The sequence below is a fragment of the Phyllobates terribilis genome, unplaced genomic scaffold, assembly GCF_046119375.1.
Source record: "Phyllobates terribilis strain yellow unplaced genomic scaffold, ASM4611937v1 Scaffold_170__1_contigs__length_4071412, whole genome shotgun sequence".
Classification (NCBI taxonomy): Eukaryota; Metazoa; Chordata; class Amphibia; order Anura; family Dendrobatidae; genus Phyllobates; species Phyllobates terribilis.
The window spans coordinates 2,464,623-2,487,134 of NW_027362930.1; positions in this window are offsets into that span (position 1 = coordinate 2,464,623).

Consider the following 22,512-nt stretch of genomic DNA (forward strand, 5'->3'; position numbering starts at 1 on the left):
TTGGGGTGAGCTGGACCGCAGAGTGAAGGCAAAAGGGCCAACAAGTGCTAAGCATCTCTGGGAACTCCTTCAAGATTGTTGGAAGACCATTTCTGGTGACTACATCTTGAAGCTCATCAAGAGAATGCCAGGAGTGTGCAAAGCAGTCATCAAAGCAAAAGGTGGCTACTTTGAAGAACCTAGAATATAAGACATATTTTCAGTTGCTTCACACTTTTTTGTTAAGTATATAATTCCACATGTGTTAATTCATAGTTTTGATGCCTTCAATGTGAATGTACAATTTTTATAGTCAAGAAAATACAGAAAAATCTTTAAATGAGAAGGTGTGTCCAAACTTTTGGTCTGCACTGTATATCATAAAGGGGTTAAAAAAAAAAAAAAAAAACCACGCTCCTATCAACTAATCGAATTGCATTGGTCCTAGCGCCGTCCGTGTGATTCATGTTTTTTCATGTACAGGCCGAAAATAAAACTGTGTGAACATGGCCTTACGATCAGAGGCGGAGTCTGTTTTGCCAGAGTGCTCTGCTAGTTTTGCTGTCAAAATGGCAGATCGGAACAAATCCTTAACCTGAATAAGAAAAGCAGTAATTTTCCAGATGCCACTGAGATTGTTGAGGAATTCAGCACAGATTATATTTGATAACGTGTGATGTGCATTGGGAGGACAGATACATACAGCTCTGGCAAAAATTAAGAGACCACTGCACAGTTTTCTAAAAATCACCATCTCTACATGTCTGACAGCCATTCCATTCCAGTGTCAGTTGAATTCCAACCAAAGTACATCCCATTCTTCTTAATGTGCTTCTGATTAGGTGATCACCTGAACCAAATCTTATGTAACGAGGGAAAGTATAAAAAACACTGCTGTGGTCTTCACAATCCTCTTGCAATAGGACAAGCTGGATGGCAAAACAAGTGCTAGGAATAGCCTAAAAGTAATTTGAATGAAAAACTAACTTTTAACCATGCCAAAGGAGTTGAAAAGAAAAGTCTTGAGTGAGGAAAAGAAGGGCTCAATTCTGGTTTTACTATACAGTGAGCGTCATGTTGCCTCCATACTTAAAATTTCGAAGACGGCAGTCCATTACAACAAAGTCAAGCAGCAGACATTGGGGACAACAAAGCTACAGACCGGCAGAGGGCGAAAGCGACTCTCCACTGACCGGGATGACCGTCATCTTATTCGAATGTCACTCATAACAGGCTCCTAGAGGCAGGCCTCAAGTCATGTAAAGCTAGAAAAAAGCCTTTAATCAATGAGAAGCAAAGGAGAGCCAGGCTGAAGTAAGGTACTAGAGGACTGGAGTAAGGTAATCTTCTCTGATGAGTCTAATTTTCAGCTTTGCCCAACACCTGGTCGTCTAATGGTTAGACGGAGACCTGGAGAGGCATACAAGCCACAGTGTCTTGTACCCACTGTGAAATTTGGTGGAGAATCGGTGATGATCTGGGGATGTTCCAGCAAGGCTGGAATTGGGCAGGTTAATCTTTGCGAAGGATGTATGAATCAAGCCGCATACAAGGTTATCCTTGAAAAACCACTTGCTTCCTTCTGCTCAGACAATGTTCCCCTACTCGGAAGACTGGTTTTTCCAGCAGGACAATGCCCCATGCCACACAACTTGGTCAATTAATGTGTGGATGAAGGAGCACCACATCAAGACCCTGTCATGGCCAGCCCAGTCTCCAGACCTGAACCCCATTGAAAACCTCTAATGTAATCAAGAGGAAGATGGATAGTCACAAGCCATCAAAGAAGAACTGCTTACATTTTTCTGCCAGGAGTGGCATAAGGTCACCCAAAAGCAGTGTGAAAGACTGGAGGAAAGCAGCCAAGACGCATGAAAGCTGGGATTAAAAATCATGGTTATTCCACCAAATATTGATGTCTGAACTCTTCCTGAGTTAAAACATGAGTATTGTGGTTTCTAAATGAATAAGGACTTGTTTTCTTTGCATTATTTGAGGTCTGACAGCACTGGTTCTCTGTTTCTCTGTTTCTTTTTTATTATTTTGACGATTTCTCATTTGCTGCAAATAAATTAAAAAATTTTAGCTTTGAATTTCGGAGACAAGTTGTCAGTAGTTTATAGAATAAAACAGCAATGTACATTTTACTCAAAAATAGACCTATAAAGAGAAAAATCAGAGAAAATGAAAATTTTGCAGTTGGTCTCTTAATTTTTACCACAGCTGTATAAAGGATGATCCGATTTGGCTATTGATAAAAATGTTTGTAACAGAAGCCACATGAGTCGAGTTTTTTAGATCTTTTACTAGAATACAGATAAGATACTAATAATGTTTTTTTTTTTCTCATTGCAACAGATGAGAGACTCTGTGCTACAGATGACGGAATACTACGTAAGCGATATGAGCGGATCATATTATTAAAGTGTATTCCAACTGCACCATAGCAACTTTCACTAGCGCGTTTCACACAAACAAATTGTTCTTAGTCAAGGTTCACCGTAACTAAAGTCACAGTGCAATATATACTGCTACCAATCACACACAAGGAGAAAAAACACACAAAATCACAGGAGAATAAGTGTGAGGGTCGCGAGTAGAGTCAGATCTGCTGTGTTCAAGTCAGTCAGCGGAAATATTGTATATTTGGACAGTTAATGAGAGTTAAATCATTATAATTCACTCCGCTCCGTGAGACATGTACAAAAGTAATATTCAGAAAAAAGCAAAATTGTATGACTAGCAGCGTATTAAGCAACTGATTAAAAGGGCACAAAATCATATATATTTGTGTGTCTACAATTTTTGTTATATGAAGCATAAAACAACTGCATCAAAACTAGAATATAGAAAAAAACACGAATACACAGAGAAAAACACCAATAATATCATAGTGCAGATCTGAGAGCACCCAAACATTTTCCCAATACATCACCAATTACGGAAAAAGATAGAGGAGCAGTGGATCAGAGTAATTTACATTTCAGAAATTTATTATATCAAAAAGAATATTTTTTAAAAGAATGATAACATAGATTTTCACATATACATAGAAATAGGACATAGCTTAGTACAAAGGTTTTTAAGAGACCAGTGAGCCGGACTACAATATTTTTTCACCCCTAAGTCTAAGGTATAAGATGGTAAACAGTAAAGTGAATGTGGGAGACTACCTAATAATACAATTTGATAGGTCTTATTGAAGTAGTAAATGATAGAGGTATATTTGATATGGTCTATAGGTGTCTCAAAGGTATAGTTAGAAAGATATATTACCTGTAGACATTGGATCTAGTCTTAGATGGTGAGCTCATTTGCTACCTCGACGCGCGTTTCACCGCTGCTGCAGTTTCGTCAGGAGGTGTTTTCCCAATATAATTTGTAATTTTCCTCTTTTCTTCTATAAGGATCAAGATGTGGATGGTTATGACGACAATGACGGGGTAAGAGACTCATTGCCACCATGGTTTATATAAGTGCTCCCTTACCTATGGCCCTGCAGGCATCTCTAAGCTACAAATCCTAGTATGCAATAATATGAGGAATGTATAAAATGATTGAAATCAAAGGGGTTGTTCAGCCCTGGTGTAATTTACAACAGAATGCAAGCAGTATGTAATGTGCTACTGACATGACAACTTGTATGCAAATTGCATACTTTTGATCATAAAACAACTGCTGACACCGACAGGCGAAGCCGAATCCTGACAGTGTGTTAGGGTACAATTCTTTATGAAAATTCCACCAGGGCTACACAACTCCTTTATAATATTAAAAAAAATAAATACTAACGAATTCTTACCTGTTGTATTGCAGCCCATCTACATGAAGCTGGATGATGGCATTAGGATCCCAGAGGATGAAGTAAGTGATGGTGGTGATGATCCAGGGTTTATCTTCATACTGAACTGAAAGGACATGATTTACATTAGCATCATGTAGAGGAAAAAAACTGGAATTGTCAAGCTCTTTGGTTATAGTAGTTATATACAGATCCCCATCACTATGCTCAGCATTGATTCAGATACACAGTTGATTATATATCAGTATCACCCCCATCTTTCAGCCGATGCACTTTTTAGCTTCTCTGATTATTACACATAGGGAACGGCTCCGGGTCACAGGCCCTGATTCATCATTGCCTTTGCACCAGATTTTTTGTCTAGTTTTGTGTGTTGAGCGCCTTTTTTGTTTCCACCTATTTCATTATTTTATTTGCGCCTTTTCTAAGTCTATACTATATGTGCTTGCCTGTTTTTTTATTTTGTTTTCTGATTTGTGGGTTTAGTCTAGTAATTCCAGATATTTTATCCTGATTCATCAATTGAAACCTTTAAAAAATTTACCACAAGTTTACTCCAGTCCAACCCGGCTGCATTTTTCAGTAAGCCAGTATTAGGGGCAATTTTTGAAACTTTTGGTGCCAAAATTTACAAAAACTAGTTCAAGACAGAGAAAGACCATTTTTTACTTAATGCCAGATTCATGAATCTGGTGCACCGATTTGATAAATTTGACACCCAAAAACGCAACTAATATCACAAGACAAAAAAAGGAAAGGAACTTAAAAATGCATATGATGAATCAGGGCCACAATATTTAGCTTTACTTCATTGTGTTTATAGGAACCAGAGACTGAGAATATTCCAGAAGAAGACATCACTTCTACAGAGGAAGAAGAACCTGTCCAAGAAAAAGACAGCCAAAGTACAGAGGAGGAAACAACTTGCTGCGCCTGGCCCGGCATTAATGCAAGAAGGATGATGAGAAGAGGAAGGGCCAGGATTGCCTCCTTCATAAATACTCTATTCAGATAAGTATAAATAAGAAAGGATAAGGATAAGGATAGGTAAGAAACGATAAGTAGATGTAAAAAAAAAAAAAAAAAAATATAAGAATAGGTAGGGAAGGATAAGTATTGATAAAAAAGCATAACTATAGATAAATATAGGTAAGAAACAATAAGTATATTTAAAAAAATAAGTAGAAGTAAAAAAGATAAGAATAAGTAATAAAGGCTAAATATATTTCAATTCAATAAAAATAAGAAAAAAAGTTTAAGTATGGTTAAGGATAAGTATAGCTAGGTAAGGATAACTGTAGGTAGGAGAGGATAACTATAGGAAAAAAGAAGAAATATAGGTAAGTACACTGCTCAAAAGCATAAAGGGAACACTTAAACAACAGAATATAGCTCCAAGTAAATCAAACTTCTGTGAAATCAAACTGTCCACTTAGGAAGCAGCACTGATTGAAAATCAATTTCACATGCTGTTGTGCAAATGGAATAGACAATACATGGAAATTGGCAATTATCAAGATACCCTCAATAAAGGAGTGGTTCTGCAGGTGGGGACCACAGACCACATCTCAGTACCAATGCTTTCTGGCTGATGTTTTGATCACTTTGGAATGTTGGTTGTGTTTTCACACTCGTGTTAGCATGAGACAGACTCTACAACCCACAGAAGCTGCTCAGGTAGTGCAGCTCATCCAAGATAGCACATCAATGAGAGCTGTGGCAAGAAGGTTTGCTGTGTCTGTCAGCGTAGTGTCCAGAGGCTGGAGACGCTACCAGGAGACAGGCCAGTACACCAGGAGATGTGGAGAAGGCCATAGGAGGGCAACAACCCAGCAGCAGGACCACTACCTCCACATTTGTGCAAGGAGGAACAGGAGGAACACTGCCAGAGCCCTGAAAAATGACCTCCAGCAGGCCACAAATGTGCATGTGTCTGCACAAACGGTTAGAAACCGACTCCATGAGGGTGGTATGATGGCCCGATGTCCACAGATGGGGATTTTGCTCACAGCCCTACACCATGCAGGATGCTTGGCATTTGCCACAGAACACCAGGATTGGCAAAGTCACCACTGGCTCCCTGTGCTCTACATAGATGAAAGCATGTTCACACTGAGCATGTGTGACAGACGTGACACAGTTTGGAGACACCGTAGAGAGCGATCTGCTGCCTGCAACATCCTTCAACATGACCGGTTTGGCAGTGGGTCAGTAATGGTGTGGGGTGGCATTTCTTTTGAGGGCTGCACAGCCCTCCATGTGCTCGCCAGAGGTAGCCTGACTGTTATTAGGTACTGAGATGAGATCCTCAGACCCCTTGTGAGACCATATGCTGGTGCGGTTGTCCCTGGGTTCCTCCTTATGCAGGACAATGCCAGACCTCACCACACCATTACTGACCCACTGCCAAACCAGTCATGCTGAAGGATGTTGCAGGCAGCAGATCGCTCTCCACGGCATCTCCAGACTCTGTCAGGTCTGTCACATGTGCTCAGTGTGAACCTGCTTTCATCTGTGAAGAGCACAGGGCGCCAGTGGCGACTTTGCCAATCCTGGTGTTCTGTGGTAAATGCCAAACGTCCTGCACGGTGTTGGGCTGTGAGCACAACCCCCATCTATGGATGTCGGACCCTCATACTACCCTCATGGAGTCGGTTTCTAACAGTTTGTGCAGACACCCGCACATTTTTGGCCTGCTGGAGATCATTTTGCAGGACTCTGGCAGTGCTCCTCCTGTTCCTCCTTGCACAAAGGCAGAGGTAGCGGTCCTGCAGCTGGGTTGTTGCCCTCCTACGGCCCCCTCCATGTCTCCTGGTGTACTGGCCTGTCTCCTGGTAACATATCCAGCCTCTGGACACTATGCTGACAGACACAGCAAACCTTCTTGCCACAGCTCGCATTGATGTGCTATCCTGGATGAGCTGCACTACCTGAGCAACTTCTGTGGGTTGTAGAGTCCGTCTCATGCTACCACGAGCGTGAAAGCACAACCAACGTTCAAAAGTGACCAAACCATCAGCCAGAAAGCATTGGTACTGAGATGTGGTCTGTGGTCCCCATCTCATGCTACCACGAGTGTGAAAGCACAACCGACATTCAAAAGTGACCAAACCATCAGCCAGAAAGCATTGGTACTGAGATGTGGTCTGTGGTCCCCACCGGCAGAACCACTCCTTTATTGAGAGTGTCTTGATAATTGCCAATAATTTCCATCTTTTGTCTATTCCATTTGCACAACAGCATGTGAAATTGATTGTCAATCAGTGTTGCTTCCTAAGTGGACAGTTTGATTTCACAGAAGTTTGATTTACTTGGAGTTATATTCTGTTGTTTAAGTGTTCCCTTTATTTTTTGAGCAGTGTATATAGGTGGGAAAGGATAAGTACAGATAAATAAGTATACTTAAAATTTAAAAAATAAAAAGAATACTTATAGATAAGGATAAGTATGTTTAGCATTCAATAAACATTTTCCTAAAATAAAATAATAAGTATAGGCAAGCTAGAATAAGTATAAGTAAGTATTGGTAAGAAAGTATAAGTAAATATAGGCAAGTAAAAATAAGTGTAGGAAAAAAATAATAAATATAGTTATGAAAGATTAAGTATAGGTAAGTAAGGATAAGTAAAAAAAGATAAGTATAGGTACAAAAATGATAAGTAGAAGTATATATAAGAAAGCTAAGTATATGTAAGAAACATATACATATACACATAGGATTTGGCATAAATGAGTACACCCCCTTTGAAAAGTTAGATTTTCATCAATGTCTCATTGAATACAAGACTAATTTCCAACATTTTTACAAGACTGACTTTGATAGCATAAAAGTAAGGTTAATAATACAACTTTCATTACAAAATCTTAAGTTCTACTCAAATTAAATGATGCAAAAATGAATACACCGCATGCAAAAAACTGCTACATCTAATATTTGTATGACCATGATTTTTAAGAATCGCAACAAGTCTTCAAGGCATGGGATGAAGAAGATGGCGACGTATTCCACCATCTATCTTATTTCATTCTTCATCAATGACCTCTTTTTATAGCCTGGATGCCTGTAATGCTCAACTTGTCTCTTCAGAATTCCCTATAGGTCTTCGGTTGGGTTCAGATCAGGAGACATACTTGGCCTCTGAATCACGTTCACGCTGTTCTTCTTCAGAAATGCAACAATAACCTTAAATGTGTGTTTTTGATCATTATCATGTTGCTAAATTACACATCTACCAAGGACACGGGGTGATGGTAGCATATTCTCTATCAACATAGAGCAGTAGATCTGTAAATTTAGGATACCCTCAATGAATTGTAGCTCACCGACACCAGCAGCACTCATATAACCCCACATAAGGACACTGCGACTACTATGTTTCACTGTAGGCACCATGCATTTAGAAAAAAAGTATTTATAAAAATGCCTGGAGACTAAAGTGAAACATGGTGGTGGCAGTCTCTTTATGTGGGGTGACATGGGTTCTGCTGGTGTAGTGGAATCACAGTTCGTGCAGGGTATTATAAATTCACAGATGTACTGCCACTACACAGTACATATACTATCTATATTGAAAGAGAAGATGCTACCCTCACTCCGTGCCTTTGGTAGATGCGCTCTTTTCCAACATGACAATCCAAAACACACATCTGTTGCATTTTTGAAAAAGAACAGGATGAACGTGATTCAGTGGACAAGTGTCTCCTGATCTGAACCCAATGAAACACCTATGGGGAATTCTGAAGAGACAAGTTGAGCATCACTCTCCATCCAGTGTCCAGGCTATATAAGAGGTACATTTTGAAGAATGGTATGAAAGTTAGATGTTACACTATGTCGCCGACTTGTTCATTTCATGCCTAGAAGACTTGGTGTTGTTCTTAAAATATCATAGCAGTCATACAAAATACTAGATGTAGCATTTTGATGAAGGTTATATGATTAACCTTACTTTCATGCTATGGGTTAATAAAATGTTATATGAAAATCAGCCTTGTAAAAATTGGAGACTGTTCTTGTATTAAGTGAGACACTGATTAAAATCTTATTTTTCAAAGCTTGTGTACTCATTTACGTGTGTGTATGTTACGCCGAGCACTGTATATGTGTGTGTATGTATGTTACACAGAGCACTGTATATGTGTGTGTGTATGTATGTTACACAGAGCACTGTATATGTGTGTGTGTATGTATGTTACGCTGAGCACTGTATATGTGTGTGTATGTATGTTACGCCGAGCACTGTATATGTGTGTGTGTATGTATGTTACACAGAGCACTGTATATGTGTGTGTGTATGTATGTTACGCCGAGCACTGTATATGTGTGTATGTATGTTACGCTGAGCACTGTATATGTGTGTGTGTGTATGTTACGCCGAGCACTGTATATGTGTGTGTGTATGTATGTTACACAGAGCACTGTATATATGTGTGTATGTATGTTACGCCGAGCACTGTATATGTGTGTGTGTGTGTGTGTGTGTATGTTACGCTGAGCACTGTATATGTGTGTGTGTATGTATGTTACGCCGAGCACTGTATATGTGTGTGTATGTATGTTACACAGAGCACTGTATATGTGTGTGTGTATGTATGTTACACAGAGCACTGTATATGTGTGTGTGTATGTATGTTACGCTGAGCACTGTATATGTGTGTGTGTATGTATGTTACGCCGAGCACTGTATATGTGTGTGTGTATGTATGTTACACAGAGCACTGTATATGTGTGTGTGTATGTATGTTACGCCGAGCACTGTATATGTGTGTATGTATGTTACGCTGAGCACTGTATATGTGTGTGTGTGTATGTTACGCCGAGCACTGTATATGTGTGTGTGTATGTATGTTACACAGAGCACTGTATATATGTGTGTATGTATGTTACGCCGAGCACTGTATATGTGTGTGTGTGTGTGTGTATGTTACGCTGAGCACTGTATATGTGTGTGTGTATGTATGTTACGCCGAGCACTGTATATGTGTGTGTGTATGTATGTTACACAGAGCACTGTATATGTGTGTGTGTATGTATGTTACGCCGAGCACTGTATATGTGTGTGTGTATGTATGTTACACAGAGCACTGTATATGTGTGTGTGTATGTTACGCCGAGCACTGTATATGTGTGTGTGTATGTTACGCCGAGCACTGTATATGTGTGTGTGTATGTTACGCCGAGCACTGTATATGTGTGTATGTATGTTACACAGAGCACTGTATATGTGTGTGTGTATGTATGTTACACAGAGCACTGTATATGTGTGTGTGTATGTATGTTACGCCGAGCACTGTATATGTGTGTGTGTATGTATGTTACACAGAGCACTGTATATGTGTGTGTGTATGTATGTTACGCCGAGCACTGTATATGTGTGTATGTATGTTACACAGAGCACTGTATATGTGTGTGTGTATGTATGTAACACAGAGCACTGTATATGTGTGTGTGTATGTATGTAACACAGAGCACTGTATATGTGTGTGTGTATGTATGTAACACAGAGCACTGTATATGTGTGTGTGTATGTATGTTACGCCGAGCACTGTATATGTGTGTGTATGTATGTTACGCCGAGCACTGTATATGTGTGTGTATGTATGTTACGCCGAGCACTGTATATGTGTGTGTATGTATGTTACGCTGAGCACTGTATATGTGTGTGTGTATGTATGTTACGCCGAGCACTGTATATGTGTGTGTGTGTATGTATGTTACGCCGAGCACTGTATATGTGTGTGTATGTGTGTGTGTGTGTATGTTACGCCGAGTACTGTATATGTGTGTGTGTATGTATGTTACGCTGAGTACTGTATATGTGTGTATGTATGTTACGCCGAGCACTGTATATGTGTGTGTGTGTGTATGTATGTTACGCCGAGTACTGTATATGTGTGTGTGTATGTATGTTACGCCGAGTACTGTATATGTGTGTGTGTATGTATGTATGTTACGCCGAGCACTGTGTGTGTGTGTGTGTGCGTGTATGTTACGCCAAGCACTGTGTGTGTGTGTATGTTGCGCGAAGCACTGTGTGTGTGTGTGTGTATGTTACGCCGAGCACTGTGTGTGTGTGTGTGTGTGTGCGTGTATGTTACGCCAAGCACTGTGTGTGTGTGTGTGTGTGTGTATGTTACGCCGAGCACTGTGTGTGTGTGCGTGTATGTTACGCCAAGCACTGTGTGTGTGTGTGTGTGCGCGTGTATGTTACGCCAAGCACTGTGTGTGTGTGTGTGTGCGCGTGTATGTTACGCCGAGCACTGTGTGTGTGTGTGTATGTTACGCCGAGCACTGTATATGTGTGTGTGTATGTTACGCCAAGCACTGTGTGTGTGTGTGTGTGTGTGTGCGTGTATGTTACGCCAAGCACTGTGTGTGTGTGTGCGCGTGTATGTTACGCCAAGCACTGTGTGTGTGTGTGTGTATGTTACGCCGAGCACTGTGTGTGTGTGTGTGTGTGTGTGTGTATGTTACGCCGAGCACTGTGTGTGTGTGTGTGCGTGTATGTTACGCCGAGCACTGTGTGTGTGTGTGCGTGTATGTTACGCCGAGCACTGTGTGTGTGTGTGTGCGTGTATGTTACGCCGAGCACTGTGTGTGTGTGTGTGTGTGTGTGTATGTATGTTACGCCGAGCACTGTATATGTGTGTGTGTGTATGTATGTTACGCCGAGCACTGTATATGTGTGTGTGTGTATGTGTGTATGTTACGCCGAGCACTGTGTGTGTATGTATGTGTGTATGTTACGCCGAGCACTGTGTGTGTGTGTGCGTGTATGTTACGCTGAGCACTGTGTGTGTGTGTGTGTGTGTGTGTGTATGTTACGCCAAGCACTGTGTGTGTGTGTGTATGTTACGCCGAGCACTGTGTGTGTGTGTGTGTGTGTATGTTACGCCGAGCACTGTGTGTGTGTGTGTGTGTATGTTACGCCGAGCACTGTGTGTGTGTGTGTGTGTATATAGACATATATATATCAACACTAACAAAACATCAGGGTGCCAAGCTTATCAGGTAAAGATCAAGACTTAAAGAGAACAAGAAAAATGGAGGCAGCGCAACAGATGAAAAAGTGAAAAAAGTGCTATTTGTTAGCCCATAATGGTGACGTTTTGGTTCTTAGTGAGAACCTTTCTCAAGCAGTACAGAAGTGCATGTGCATACCTTATGGAGAACATCAATTACAAAAAGTGTTTAACAATAATTACACAAGAAAGAGCATATCCCATCATATATAGTAAGATATACATACAGTGACTGACAATTCATAATGATGACATTGGAATAAAGTGCATTATGATGACCAGAATAGAAAAACAATGTAAATAATACATGAAAAAGATTAAATATAAATTAAGAAACAGCTGTATATGACTAATCAAGCCATGATCACCCCATTGTATTTTGAAAACAGCGCCAATATCGGCATCAAGACAGAAAGCCTGCATGCGCCCTAAAGTGCGGGATCGCACCAGCTGCATTTTGGACAAGGGATGTGAATTAATATGTGCCAGAAAAGTAACATTAATCATCAATGAGGAATAGTGATGAGCGAGCGTGCTAGTTTAACCCTTTAACTAAGCATGCTCAGGTGCTTATTGAGTAGCTTCGGTGCACTCGTATATTATGGTCGAGTCCCTGCGTCTGGGGGGGGTTTCTTTTAGGATTAAGTCCTGTGCCATTTTTGGGGATATTAAATGAATATGTATAAAGTCCTCCTTGCATATTATATTTTCTCTTTAATGATTTAATGTTACTTTTCTGGCACATTTTAATTCAAATCCCTTGGCCAAAATGCAGCTGGTGCGATCCGGCATTTTAGGGTGCATGCAGGCTTTCCGTCTTGTATCATTGGTCAGCCGGCTATACTGCCGTAACTTCAGGACACTCTGACGCATGCGCAGATGAGGGTTTGATTCTCCTTTACCAAGATGGCGCTGGAAACCTCATAGCATCTTTGCGCATGCATGAAATGCCGCTTATGTCCTTCCTTTCTTCTTTCTGACTTGCGCATTAAATGTAGCAGGACGCTGATATTGGCGCAGTTTTCACAATACAATGGAGTGAGTTATGGCATGATTAGTCATATACAGCTGTAAATTAATATTTAATCTTTCTCATGTATTATTTACATTGCATTATGATGACCAGAATAGAAAAACACTTTATTCCAATGTCATCATTATGGGCTAATAAATAGCACTTTTATCACCTGGTGCGCTGCCTCCATTTTTCTTGTTTTATATATACATATGTAAAAATATATATGTATTTACATGAAAATGAAACATCCATATGTCCGTTTGTATCAATCTATGTTAATGTGTGTAAATGAATCATTATGTGTGTATATGCGTGCTCCCTAGTCTACATGGATGTATTTTGTGGGTGTGATTAAATGTATATGTTTGTATGACTTTAAGTATGTATGTGTCTCAGTGTGAGATATGGGAGTGAATGTATGAATGTCGCCGTGTGTATCTGCAGATATGTAAGCATATATGTGTATGTGTCACAGCGTGTATATGTGTGAATGGATGTGTGACTGTGTGTTCATCACCTTTTGTTAGTTTGTCGGGTGATCGCACCTGTTTACACTACACAATTTTCAGAAAATGACTGTTCCTAAAAACGCCACTTCCCGATAATCGACCAGCGCCCTTAGTTAGACATAAGCTATAAGTAGTCTAGTTATAAAGATAAGATAGAAATCTATGTATTAGATATGTATAAATCTTCCATGTAGAGCGGTGATAGGGCCATCCAGAGCTGACACTGCAGTGAACCAGGGATCAGCCGATCGCCAGCACTTGGGGTCAGGAAGGAATTTTTCCCCACACATGGGGTTGTTTTGCCTTCCTCTGGTTCACATCCTGTTTATGCAGTAAATCCTATAAATGGCACTGGATGATTAAATTATACTAAATTTCATAATAGATAAGAATAAAGATTAATAAACTCCATTCATTGTGTCTGTCTTCTTTATATGCTGTTCTCTCTGCTGTTTTGGACAGCAGTAGTGAATGTTACAAATGGCCAAGGAATTAATAGTTAATCAGATTTTTTGTTTTGCGGAGAGTTGTGTCACGTGATCTCGCTGCCGATTGTTTCCCATCGTGACAGTGATGTTCTGTCCATCTGTCATATGGCTTTCCCAGACTAATGTCACTGCCCCAATATGCAGCAGATCATCAATCACATGTTGTACTTGGGATAGGGCTAACATCATCAGCGACTGCTCTTTACCCCAGTGTAGTCTCCTCCACTAATGTCCCCGCATATCACAGATCATGTAGAGATCGGCCATGTTCCATAGTCTCTGTACTTACCCCGCAGTAGCTCCACACCGTGCTCCATGTCAGGAGCCTCCAGCCCATCACATATGGAAAGGTGAACCTGGAGCAAGGGGATGGAATGGGAATAGCATATATTACTGCAGCACGAGATGTATTGGGTGGATACAGATGGAGAAAGGCCTTACATAACACGGAGGTATAGTAGCAGGATAAAGATGGTGGGAGCAGGATGCCACAATGTAAAGTTATAATTGTAGTGAGCTGAATTGGCACCATGACCATAAACCTGAAAGCAAACAAGTGGCATGTGCCCAGGATAATGGACCAGAAAAAACACCAAATGCAAGAAAAAGTTCATTGATATAATTTGCAACACAAAAACTTCATTTTCAAAGTCTAAGATAATGTATTCAGATTGTAATCTTGAATATTGGTGGTAGATCCACTTTAACTACTTTGATTTACTCCTTTTTCAAATATATTTATGTAAAATCTGATGTTAACACTTCTAAAAAAGTTATAAAAGCAACTACAAAAAAGCCCCATAAAACAAAATATTGTAGAATCACTTTTTGTGGATGCCAGAACAGGAGAGCCAGGAAGGTTTTACTTTTGCAAAGGCTCGCTATGGACACGTTCCTCACCGTTTTGCAGCTGAATATATTATTTATTCTGGTGGTCAGTGGAATCTGGAGGTTTGGTCCATGGTGGGTGGTAGATTTATGATGGGAACATAGAAGAAATTATAGAAATGTCTTATGAAAACAATGAACAGCTCACTTGTAAAATAATATATATATTTTTTTTTTTAAAATGTACTCCTTAACATTTAAATTACTACACCAATAAGGAAAAGTCCTAAAAAGTTATAGAAATCACAGGATGGATAGAAACAAAATTTCAATACATCGTGATCTATTCAGTACCGAGTATGAGCGCGAAGCGCAGAAATCCCCACACTTATAACCCTTGGCCACTGTCAATGAGGTTATTAAAGAAGTTGTCTACTACTTTCACATTGATACCCCATCCTATAAATAGGGCATCAATGTATAATCAGCCGGGGTGCCCACGGTGGCACCCCTGCCGATCAGCTGTTATCGGTGCCAGCGGCGGCAGTCGGCCGGAAGTCCTTACCCGCGGAGCTTGGCCGTCCATCTGTAGTGGCCGCCGCGGGGTACTGCACATCAGCCTCCCATTCAATTGAATGGAAGGCGGATGTGCAGTAACAAGCGCCAGCCACTACAACTTGACAGCCAAGCTCCGCAGGTAAGGACTTCTGGCCGGCAGCTGCCGGCACCAATAATTGCTGATCAGCGAGAGTGCCGCGTGCGGGACCCCGGCCGATCATACATTGATACCCTAGCCCAGGGGTCCTCAAACTTTTTAAACAGGGGGCCAGTTCACGGTCCCTCAGACCATTGGAGGGCCGGAATATAGTTTTTAAAAAAAAAACTAAAAACTATGTAACAAATTCCTATGCACACTGCACATATCTTATTTTGTAGTAAAAAAAAACAATAGAGGAACAAATACAATATTTAAAATGAAGAACAAGTAAAGTTAAATCAACCAGTATTTCAACAGGTAGGTAACTGTACCCAATAGTCAGCATAGGTCCTCAATAGGCAGGTAAATGTACCCAATAGGCAGCATAGGTCCCCAATAGGCAGGTAAATATCCCCAATAGGCAGCATAGGTCCCCAATAGGCAGGTAAATATCCCCAATAGGCAGCATAGGTCCCCAATAGGCAGGTAAATGTACCCAATAGGCAGCATAGGTCCCCAATAGGCAGGTAAATGTCCCAATAGGCAGGTAAATATCCCCAATAGGCAGCATAGGTCCTCAATGGGCAGGTAAATGTTCCCAATAGGCAGGCTGTTTCCCCCTTATAATGCCATATGCAGGCTGTTCCACCCCTTATAATGCCCCATGCAGGCTGTTCCCCCCATATAATGCCCCATGCAGCATGTCACCCCCCCATATTATGCCCCATGCAGCATGTCACCCCCCCATATTATGCCCCATGCAGGATGTCCCTTTCCCCCCATATAATGCCCCATGCAGGATGTCACCCCCCATATAATGCCCCATGCAGGATGTCACCCCCAATATAATGCCCCATGCAGGATGTCACCCCCCATATAATGCCCCATGCAGGATATCACTCCCCTGTCTTTATAATGCCCCATGCAGCATGTCATCCCCCATATAATGCCCCATGCAGCATGTCACCCCCCCATATAATGCCCCATGCAGGATGTCCCTTTCCCCCCCATATAATGCCCCATGCAGGATGTCACCCCCCATATAATGCCCCATGCAGGATGTCACCCCCAATATAATGCCCCATGCAGGATGTCACCCCCCATATAATGCCCCATGCAGGATATCACTCCCCTGTCTCTATAATGCCCCATGCAGCATGTCACCCCCCCATATAATGCCCCATGCAGCATGTCACCCCCCCATATAATGCCAAATGCAGCATGTCACCCCCCATATAATGCCACATGCAGCATGTCACCCCCCCATATAGTGCCCCATGCAGCATGTCACCCCCCCATATAATGCCCCATGCAGCATGTCACCCCCCATATAATGCCCCATGCAGGATGTCACCCCCAATATAATGCCCCATGCAGGATGTCACCCCCATATAATGCCCCATGCAGGATGTCACCCCCAATATAATGCCCCATGCAGGATGTCACCCCCCATATAATGCCCCATGCAGGATATCACTCCCCTGTCTTTATAATGCCCCATGCAGCATGTCACCCCCCATATAATGCCCCATGCAGCATGTCACCCCCCATATAATGCCCCATGCAGCATGTCACCCCCCATATAATGCCACATGCAGCATGTCACCCCCCATATAGTGCCCCATGCAGCATGTCACCCCCCCATATAATGCCCCATGCAGCATGTCACCCCCCCATATAATGCCCCATGCAGGATATCACTCCACTGTCTTTATAATGCCCCATGCAGCATGTCACCCCCCCATATAATGCCCCATGCAGCATGTCACCCCCCCATATAATGCCCCATGCAGGATGTCACCCCCATATCATGCCCCATGCAGGATGTCACCCCCCCATATTATACCCCTTGCAGGATGTCACCCCCCCATATAATGACCTATGCCTCCATACATTAAAAAAAAAAAAAAAAAAATCCAATACTCACCTCACTTCTCACTTGCTGCCGCTGCCGCTGCTCTACTCTGGACTCCAGCGTCGCGGCGTCGTCGTCCCGCTCTGTGCTGCCTGTGACGGCACTCGGGAGGGCGCGGTGTAAAGAAGTCACCTCACTCTCTGACCTGAGACGTCACAGGAAGCGCAGAGCAGGAAGACAGCGGATCTGCAGAGGCACGGGGAGAGGTAAGTATCCGCCTGCCGGGGCCCTGAGCAAGCGGGGGGGGAAGGGCGGGTGCTGACACCGCTCACCTCTCCTCCGCCCATAGCCCGGCGGGCCGGATAAAAGTCCTCCGCGGGCCGCATGTGGCCTGCGGGCTGTAGTTTGAGGACCCCTGCCCTAGCCTATAGATTGATGCCCTATCCTATAGATAGGGCATTAATGTGAAAGTAGTGGACAACCCCTTTAAATGGCTGTCTGAGGAACTTTCTACCACACTGGATGCATTTGGGAAAATCATCAACATCCGCTTCTGGCAGCTCCCTGTGCAAATTGGTAACTAATGATGTTCCAGATGTGCTTGATGGGAAACCAGAGAGGCGCTGCAGGCCATGTTAGGCCATTTACGCCTCGCTGCTCACAGTAGGGGAAATATGCGGTCTGGTGTTGTCTTGTTGAAAAATGGCTCCTGGGAGAAATGGCTTTAACACTGGATCCATGACCAAATCAATGTAATATCGAGCAGTTAGTGTACTTAGAATTAAGACTAGCGGGGTCTGGCTACCATATATTACGCCACCTCACACCATAACCCGAGCAGCATAACCTGTGTGATTTTCCTTTGTGAAGACCTCTTCATTGACCTCACGCCATCACTCTCATAGGCTATGATGTGATCAGTTCAGCCTTTTACTTGGATGCAGTGGTAGCCAGAGATTGCCATTTGGGCAATATCATGACGCTTTGTCTGTGTATGGTGGATTTTTAAACATTTTTATAAAAATCTAGAATGCAAAGAGGAACTGGAATAAAATGCAAGCAAACACTAGCCAATTTTGGCCTACTGACAAGTCCTCATTAAACAATAGGTCATTTTCTGATGACACATTCCCTTTTACTGCCATAATGAAATCTAACAGCTTATATGTGTGCAGGAGAAAATATTCATCAAGATCATTTGAATCAGAATCGTCTGAAAGAATTTCCTTGCGGAAAGATGAATCTCAAGATACATATGCCAGAGGAGAAGGGGATTTCAGGAGAGATTTTTTTTAACTCTTACTTTTCCGGCTCTCAACATGCAACTCATATCTGGAGGCAGATAAAAGTAGAATTAGACTTACCGGTAATTCAGTTTCTAATAACCCACCACAACTGCACACTGGAGGATGTAACTGGACCCTAGTAGGGACAGGAAACACAATGAGTCAAATAGTGCCTCCCACATCCTCCCTCCAGTTTTATTACAAAGGACCACAAGAATATGAATGCTTCTAATTATATTTATTATCACTTGATTCGAAAATATAAGAAATAATTGAGCAAAGGGAGAGAATTACCCATGCTGTCGTGGTGGGTTATTAGAAACCGGATTACGGAGTAAGTCTAATTCTATTTTTTCTAATAACCCCCCATGACAGCACACCTGAGGAATACCAAAGAGTAACGTCTAGGGAGGGACAATAGCCCGTAGAACTTTTCTCCCAAAGGACAAATCTCTAACAGACGCTAAGTTAAGTCTAATGTTTGGAGAAGATATGGATCGAGGACCAGGTAGCAGCTCTGCAGACCTGCTCGATTAAAGCGCTGGCTTTCTCAACCCACGAGACTGATAACCGCTCTAGTGGCGTGACCCGTGAATTTCTTTGAAGGCAAGAGGTTCTGAATCTGGTATGCTTCAGTAATCGGTCTTTTGATCCATATGACAATCGTAGCTTTGGAAGTCTTCTTCCCCTTATTTTGGCCATGAAGTTGGATAAACAGATTTTGGTCTTTCCTCCACATCTGTGTTTCTTGGAGGTAATGAAAGACCACTCTTCTTAAGTCCAGAGTGTGGAATTCTTCCTCCCTCTTGTTTGCTGGATTTTGGCACAATGAGGGAAGAATTATCTCTTGAGATTTGTGGAACTCTGAGACTACCTTAGGTTGAAATGATGGGTTGAGACGAAAAATAAGTCGGTCTTCCAGGATTCTCAAGTATGGCTCATTAATTAGGAGAGCCTGCAGTTCACTAACCCTTCTGGCTGTAGTGATCGCTACAACTAAGGCTTTCTTCCACAACAGTCTGTCTTCTTTTATTAATAAGAGCTCAAATGGTGGAAGTGTCAGCCTCTTATGGACGATATTATAGTCCCACGAGGTGACTAGATTGAGCATTCTAGGATGAAAGTGGGAGGCTACTGTAATGAATCTCTTCACCCAATGATATTCAGGCAGGCTCTGGTCAAAATATGAACTTCATGCTGCCACCTGGACCTTGAGGGTACTCGGTTTGCGACCTTTGTCCAGGCCATCCTGCAAAAAATCAAGGATTTGGGCAATGTTTGGTTGTCGAAGATCTGGATGTTCAGGCGCACACCATGATAAGAAGGTTTCCTGCTTTTTTGAAGGGTCTTAATGACTCTGAGAGGCCCCTGGTTTTTAATATTGAGAATTCAGAAGCCAGGCGTAAATTCGAGATCTGGATGGTAAATTGGCCCTTGGTGAAGGAGGTCTTTGGTGGAAGGAACAGGGGACTATCTTTAATCAGTTTGCTTAAGATGCCAAACCAGTTTCTTTTCAGCCAGAATAGTGCTATCAGGATTACTCTGGCCCTCTCTGTTCTTATTTTCTGCAGTGTTCTTGTTAGAATTGGAACCGGAGGGGAGGTGTATGCCAGTTTGAATTTCCATTGGTGGGAGAACGCGTCCATGCCTAGACAGGTATCGTCTGGGTTTATGGAAAAGTACTTGGCTACTTTTGTGTTCTGGCATCCTATCCAGAAGAGATCTACCTCTGGGCAACCCCACCTTCTGGTCAATATCCCGAAGACTTCTGGATTTAGGCTCCATTCTCCCGGATTAATATCTCTCCTGCTCAGGAAATCGGCCTGGATGTTGACAGAACCTTTTATATAGAGGGCTGAAAAGGAGAGAAGATGCTCTTTGGCCCAGGAGAATATTCTTGCAGAGATAGTCTTCAGGCCTTTGTGTCTCATGCTTCCTTGATGACATAGGTGCGTGACCGTAGTTTTGTTGTCTGAATAGATTTTTACATGGACATTCTGGATCAGAGATGTTGCTGATCTGAGTACTTCATCCACCGCCTTCAGCTCCCTGAAATTGGAAGATTGCTGGCTGACCTTTTTTGACCAGAGTCTCTGGAAGGAGTTTTGGGAGACGATGGCTCCCCATCCTCTTTTACTGGCGTCTACCTTTATTGTCACCAGGGGGTCCTGGATCCAGGGGACTCGCCTGTGTAGGTTCCTTGGGCTGAGCCACCAGGATAGAGAGGCTTTTACCAGGGCAGGTATTGGAATTTTCTTGTCCAGGGATTCTGGGGATCAATTCTAATTTGCAAGAATATGGGTCTGGAGGGTTCTGGTGTGTGCTTCGGCCCAAGCTACCGTCTGGATGCAAGATGTCATGGAGCCGAGGACTGTCATTGCAAACCTCACAGACATCGATATTTTGCTACATAGTGCACCAATCCTTGATCTTAACTGATTCTGCTTTTGCTTGGGCAAAAAGGATGTCTGACTGGGAGAATCCAGTGGAACACCTAGAAACGTCTTTGCCGTGGATGGAACCTTGTTGGACTGTTGGTAGTTCACTAGCCATCCCAGAGATGTTAGGATCTGGGTTGTTGTCTGTAAATGTTCCTGGAATAACGGTATTGAGGGGACCACAAACAAGAAGTCGTCGAGGTATGGTATTATGCAAATATTCTGACCTCTGATGTAAGCCATGACTTCTGCCATAATCTTCGTGAAGATTCATGGCACTGATGTTATCCCAAACGGGAGGATATTGAATTGAAGTGCATTATCTGTCTTGCCTGGACCACTGCAAACCTTCCAATAAATTGAGTGAATAGGAATGTGATAGTATGGGTCTTTTCAGAGGCATAGCTAGGTGTTCAAATCGGGGGAAGGGGCGAAACATCTGAGTGGGCCCCTAACTAGGTAACTGTGGGCACAACTACAGTGGTGAACCATGACCTTGGGTATAGAGGAACCTCAGCAGATGAACACACTGTTTACAGAAAATTAATTTCTATACAAAGACCAACACTGATCTTACCACCATATGGTGACCATATAGTGGTAGATACCAGACCTACAGACCATACAAGTAATTACAGTACAGGTATATATAGTAACTTACAGCTGATGATCTTTCTGGTGGCGTAGTTCATTTTCCCCATCTTTTCCATCTGGCCCAGACCGACATGACAACTTCTTCCAGCCACAACTCATCTGCAGAGAATACAATGAAAACACATTTAACTTCACATTTCCAGTGCCGTCCCCATCTATTCCCAATCTATACAAACTCCTCATCCTGCTGATACCCCAATACTGAGACACTGCTGTCAATGTGTCCTTATTACAGCACCTGCTGTGTGGTACAAAAACAGAACTCCTCTTAGTGCTTCACATAATAGTGCCCACCAGGGTCGCACTGGGGTGTCTGGGGCCCACAGGGGAATTGACTCTAGGGGCCCACCTACAGCAATATGCAAATATCTGTTATCCGCTATCCCTGTTATAGTGGAGCATTGACTGGAGGCTCCTGCACATCTACTGTGCACATACTATAACTGGGATGTTCAATTACGTTAGTTTGCATTAAAGTGGTTCTTTGGTTAAAACAAGTTATCACCGATCCATGGGATCCACAGGATCGGTGATCACTTATTGATTGTTTGGGTCGGAACATTGAAAAAAACAACTATGGGAAGAATGGGGAAGTTTCATCCCTGACAGGACACTTATCCCCATTTTAAAATGCAGCGACAGGTGGGACGTCTGACCACAGCTCTATTCATTCTCTTGGGGGCTTCCAAAAAAAGAGCAGCGCTCGCAGCCTCTGAGGGAATGAATGGATCAGTGGTCGCATCTCACATGCCGCTCCAGTCTAATGGGGAGAAAAGCTCCACATTCTGCCGATTCTGTGCCAGCAGTCAGACCCCCACCAATCAATATTAGCACTGATCCTGTGGAGAGGTGATTACTTGTTTTCACCAGAGAACCCCTGTAAGTGCATCTCTGACGCTCTGCTCCAAGTATTTCATCTTAAAGGTCACAGCCCCA